Source organism: Lepus europaeus, chromosome 12 (assembly GCF_033115175.1).
Source record: "Lepus europaeus isolate LE1 chromosome 12, mLepTim1.pri, whole genome shotgun sequence".
Classification (NCBI taxonomy): domain Eukaryota; kingdom Metazoa; phylum Chordata; class Mammalia; order Lagomorpha; family Leporidae; genus Lepus; species Lepus europaeus.
This window is the reverse complement of record NC_084838.1, coordinates 47,451,047-47,457,046: the sequence shown is the minus strand read 5'-3', so window position 1 is coordinate 47,457,046 and position 6,000 is coordinate 47,451,047.

Genomic DNA, 6,000 nt, shown 5'->3' with positions numbered 1-6,000 from the left:
TCATCTAACCTAACCAGTTTTTGGTATATTGCTATTAACTTGAAAGACTTACATTGTTTTATATCTCTATAATAATTTCCACTTTTCTCATTAGCAGGTATAGTATCCATATTATATTCATCTTTATGCATCTCAGAAGCAACACCCATATTCTTGTCTTCATATTTATGTAGATCAGGAGAAGTACCCATATTCTTGTCTTCATATTTATGTACGTCAGGAGAAGTACCCATATTCTTGTCTTCATATTTATGTACGTCAGGAGAAGTACCCATATTCTTGTCTTCATATTTATGTAGATCAGGAGAACTACCCATATTGTTGTCCTCATATTTATGTAGATCAGGAGAAGTACCCATATTATTTTCTTCTTCCTTATGTAGATCAGGAGAAGTACCCATATTCTTGTCCTCATATTTATGTAGGTCAGGAGAAGTACCCATATTCTTGTCCTCATATTTATGTAGGTCAGGAGAAGTACCTATATTATTTTCTTCTTCTTTAGGTATACTAGAAACAGTACCCGTATTCTTTTCTTCATCTTTAGGTATAGTAGAAGTACCCATATTCCTTCCTCTTCCTTTTGGTTTATAAGGAATAGTGACACCTTTAAGTACAGCAGGAGTAACATCCATATTTTCCTCTTCTTCGTGCACAGCAGGAATAGCGTCCATATTTAATTCTTCTTCACTGAAAGGTATCATCTCAGGTGACTCTAAAAGGCATGACACAGCATGGATCAGAAATGTGCTGATTTCTTTGACTGCTTCCTGCTTCTAACTGCATTTTTCCACAAATGATTAGAGGCAGAGATTTAAAGCCTAAATCATACCACATTCCCAATAATAAACTTTATATCATACTCTAGAAAATTTTTGCAAACCAACCGTCCATGATTATGGGTCCTCTTTTTTTAATGTTTATTTATTTTAAATGCAAAATATGAGAGAGAGAGAAAGAGAGAGAGAGAGAGAGAGAGAGAGAGAGAGAGAGAGAGAGAGAGAAATCTTTCATCTGCTGGTTCATTCCCTAAATGCTTACAACAGCCAGGGGTGGACCAGAACAAAGCCAGGAGCCTGGAATTCCATCTGGGTCTCCCAAATGGCTGGCCAGGATTCACTTGAGGTATCATCTGCTGCCTCCCAGGATGCATTAGCAGGAAGCTGGATCAGGAGTGGAGTAGCTGGAACTTGAACCAGGCACTCTGTCATAGGACATGGATGTCCCAAGTGGCAGCTTAACCTGCTGTGCCACAACACCCACCCTGGTTATCATTCATATCTACTATTTCTGTGAAAGTTTTAAATGCTCACTTACCATCAATATTGGGCTTCATGTTGCTAATCTCTGAGGAAAAAACCCCAAGTAAAAAAATAAACAGTATAAAATTCATTGGGAAATTGATGTGATCTATCTAGTTATCTACAGTGTCTCCTTGGAGCTTCCTTTCCCTGGCCCAGCAGGTCCTATAACTGGCTAGGACATTGTGACATCACTGCCCAGCGGAGGTCAGAATGCTGGGGAGGATTTCCAAGGGCTTTGTGACTCCATCTGAAGACTATTTATCTTCTGTACTGGGATGGTTTTTAGTTTTCAAAAATAAACCACTGGGGCTGGCGCTGTGGCACCATAGGTTAAATCCTCCACCTGCACACCGGCATCCCATTTGGGCTCCAGTTCTAGTCCTGCCTGCTCCTCTTCCAATCCAGCTCTCTGCTATGACCTGGGAAAGCAGTAGAAGATGGCCCAAGTCCTTGGGCCCTTGCACGTGCATGGGAGACCCAGAAGAAGCTCCTGGCTCCTGGCTTCGGATTGGCGCAGCTCCAGCCATTGCAGCCAACTGGGGAGTGAACCAATAGATGGAAGATCTCTCTCTCCCTTTGCCTCTCCTTCTCTCTCTGTGTGTAAATCTGACTTTCAGATAAATTATAACAATAAATCTTTTTAAAAAATTAAAAAGATCACCTAACTTGCCCTCTTTCGATTTTAATTATTTTATTGTTGTTGATGATAGCCTCTTAACATTAGAGAACATTCCTAATCAAATGACACAAGCACCAGGAAGAAACAGCAGGACTTTAAAAGGACATGAAAGCTGTTTCAGTGTAATAGGGGGTCACAAATTAAGTCCAACCTGTGGTTCTTCACTGAACCTGCCTGGGTGCCGGGAGAGAGGATGTCCCCGGAGTCTTAACTGCATGGGAGGACAGGGAAGCAGAGGTGAGGTTCAGAGGTAACTTACCCAAGGGGAAAAAATGGTGGACCAAGCAAAGCCCTGGATAGAAGCCTTAACCCAACCCAAAGGAGGTGCTCCCATGTGTAGCACTGCTTTTCTCATAGACCAGGGGTGGGAAACAACCAGCCTGAAGGCTGTATTAGGCTCACAACATCACTCAGTCTGGCCCTGCCAAGGCCTAACCAAGGCAGGCGGGACTTGAAATTTAATACATGTACAGCAGACTAATCTTTAGGTTGCTAATTTTATATGGCCCCCGAAAGATGTTGTGAATCTCTAAATGGCTCTTGGCAGAAAAAAGTTTCCCCACCCCTGTCTTAGAGCCTGTAGTGCATTCTCATGTGAAACCTGGGAGTTGGAAAAGAGGTGTGAGTGAAGAGCTGGCAGTGCTTGGGAGCCTCTTTCTGCGGCCTCTGGCTCTAAAGGAGTGCAATACGGCAAAGGAGAGAAACCTGCAGCACATGTGCCCTGCATGGCTGCAACCACCTCACAGTTCCAGATGACGGAGCTCCACCATGGCGAAACGTGGCTGCAGACACAGGTCCGGTTGCAGGTTGCAGGAGCAGTGTCCAGTAGAGTGGCCTGCGCATCTGGTGAGACACGAGAGCCAGGGCCAGCTGGAGAGCAGATCCAGCTGCAGCACGCCCCACACCTGGCACTGGGTGGGCCACATATCAGGCACTTGGGAAAGGAGTGAATGAGACACTTCATTTCTTCAGCAAGGATAGAAACAGCATTTTCTAATGACTCAAAATAAATCTTTCTTTGTTGCCTCATCATAAAACTTTCTGTCTACTGGAGTCTCCTATAGTCCTAGGATAGCTTTATATAAAAATTGTATTTATTTTATTTATTTGAAGGGGAGAGAGAGAGAGAGAGAGATCATTCATTCACAAGTTTACTACCAAAATGGCCACAACACCCAGGTCTGAGCCATGCCAAAGCCAGGAGCCAGGAACTTCACCTGGATCTCCCACAAGGGTGGCAGGGGGCCAGGGACCTGACCATCTTCCCTGCCTTCCCAGGCATACTAGCAGTGAGCTGGATTGGAAGTAGAGCAGTGGAACTTGAGCCGGTGCTCCCAGGCTAGCTTTTATTTTCTGATGTGATGAATGTTCTCCATTGATAACTAGATTGGTAGAATGTAGATACGGTAGATTTGTTACAGGTAAAGTTATGGACCAGTGTTGTGGTGCAGCAGATGAGCCACTGCCTGCAACACCATATCTCATATCTGAGTACTCATTTGAGTCTCTGCTGCCCTGCTTCCAATCCAGTTCCCACGAATGTGCCTGGGAAGGCCGTGGATAATGGTCCATTAGTTAGGACCCTGCCACCCATGTGAGAGAAGTTCCAGGCTCTTGGCTTCGTTCTGGCCCTTTGTGGCCATTTGGGGAGTGAACCAGAGGATAAAAGATCTCTATCTCTCCACTGCCCACCGTCACTCTGCCTTTCAAATCAATAATTTTTATAAATAAATATATTAATGTAATTATTTGTTTGAAAATGATCCTAATTTTCCCTTGTCCTATAATCAGTATCCCTTCTGGAACATATTGCAATATGTTATATGTTATGGGTTGTGTTGTATCTCTCTGCCAAAGAAAATTTTTTTAATTCATTTTATTTATTATTTTTTAAAGACATATTTACTTATTTGAGAGACAGAGTTACAGAAAGAGAGAGAGGTCTTCCATCCCCTGGTTCACTCCCTAGATGGCTGCAACAGCCAGGGCTGGGACAGGCCAAAGCCAGGAGCCAGGAGCCTCTTCTGGGTCTCCCATGTGGGTGCAGGAGCCCAAGCACTTGGGCCATCTTCCACTGCTTTCCCAGGCCATTAGCAGGAAGCTGGATTGGAAGTGGAGTGGGCGGGACTCAAACCAGCACACATCATCGGGATGCTGTTGCCGCAGGCAGAGGTTTACCCTACTGTGCCATAGCATCGGCCCCCAAAGAAATTCTTAAGATGAGGTCTTTCTGGAGGAGAATGGGCTCCTAATCCAATATAACTGGTATTCTTATCTAGGAGATGAGGACACAGCCACACAGAGAGAACATGGCATGTGAAAAGGAAGACCAAGATCAGAGTGATGAAGCAGAAATGAAGGAAGACCAGAGATTGCCAGCAAGTCGCCAGGAGCCCTCAGAGGAAGTCACGTCCCAGGCTCTTGATCCAGGACTTCTAACCTCCAGAGCTGTGACGCAATTCATGTCTGTTGGTTAAGCCATTCAGTTGGTGGCAGTTTGTTACAGCAATCCTTGCACCCTAATGCAATGGACAAACCCTTTTGATTGCTGGAATATATTACAGAGATTAAAATTGAATATCCATTCTGAAGGTAATAATTTGGGGCTGTAGTTAGCCCTTCTACAAATGTAGATGTTCTATTGCACAACATAATTTAAATTTTTTTTTAAAAAGTATAGGAATAATTGCTTGGCTTAGCAGTTAGGATGCCAGTTGAGATACCCGCATCCTATTAGTATTAGGTTTTTAAGTTCTAACTCTGCTCCCAATTCCAGCTTTCAGCTAATGTACAGCATGGGAGGCAACAGGTGATGGCTCAAGTAGTTGGGTCTCTGCCACTTACGTAGGAGACATGTTCTGAGTTCCAAGCTCCTGGATTCAGCCTGGTCCAGCCCTGGCCATTGCAGGCATTTGCAGAGTAAGCTAGCAAATGGAGTTCTCTATCTGCCTCTCAAATAAGAAATTAACTAAAAATAAAAAAGTTCAGTGTACATTTTCTATATACTGAAGCACATTTTAAATATTTAAAGGCCCTAAGAATCCATTGCTCATTCATTCTAAGAATGTCATTAGATGTATGAGGGGTCTTCAAAAAGTTCAAGGAAAATGGAATTAAAAGATAAGCTTATTTTGGTGCAATTTTTTATAATCTATGCATAATTTTGGGCCAGTGTTATGGTGCAGCAGGTGAAACTACCACATGCAACACCAGTATTCCATATCAGAACTATGGTTCAAGTCCCAGCTGCTCTGTTTCCCATGCAACTCCATCTATTGGAGCTGGGAAGGCAGTGGAAGATGGCCCAAGTGCTTGGGCCCCTGCACCCAAGTGAGAGATCAGAATGGAGTTCCAGGCTCCTGGTTTCAGTCTGGCCCAACCCCATGGTTGCAGCCATTGGGGAAGTGAAGCAGATGGAAGATCTCTTTCCTTCTCTGTCTTCCCCTCTCTATCTCTTTATCTCTCTCTATCTCTTTATCTCTCTCTCTCTCTGTCTTTCAAATAAGTAAGTAAATCTTAAAAGAGTAATCTATGTATAATTTTTTCACAAAATAAATTTTCCATGAACTTCCTGAAGACCCCTCATACTTTGTACTGTATCACTTTACTTCCTGTGGTCTTGAATGTTTCTTGACCACATCTGGATTACAAACCCCTCTGCCACTTCTATGTCTTCTCTCACATGGGCCTAGATAGAGTAAGAGGGCAGATACTTGGGTCTTAGCTCCATTCCTTCCTACTTGTGTGATCACAGGGAAGTCTTCTCTGATCCTGAATTTGCTCACCTGTAAATAAGAAAATTAAATTTCACAGTAAGTAAATAATTAAAAGTCACTTATTGGGTTGAATTTATTTGCCTCCTGTATTTCCTGTGTATATATTTTCTTCACATTAGAGGTGGTGAGATTCATATACTCATTTTTTGAAGAGACATAACACACCCGTACTTGACTGGGTTGGTCAATACAAGTAGAAATAGTTAAGAAGTTGAATACAGTTAAGAATATAATTAAGAAT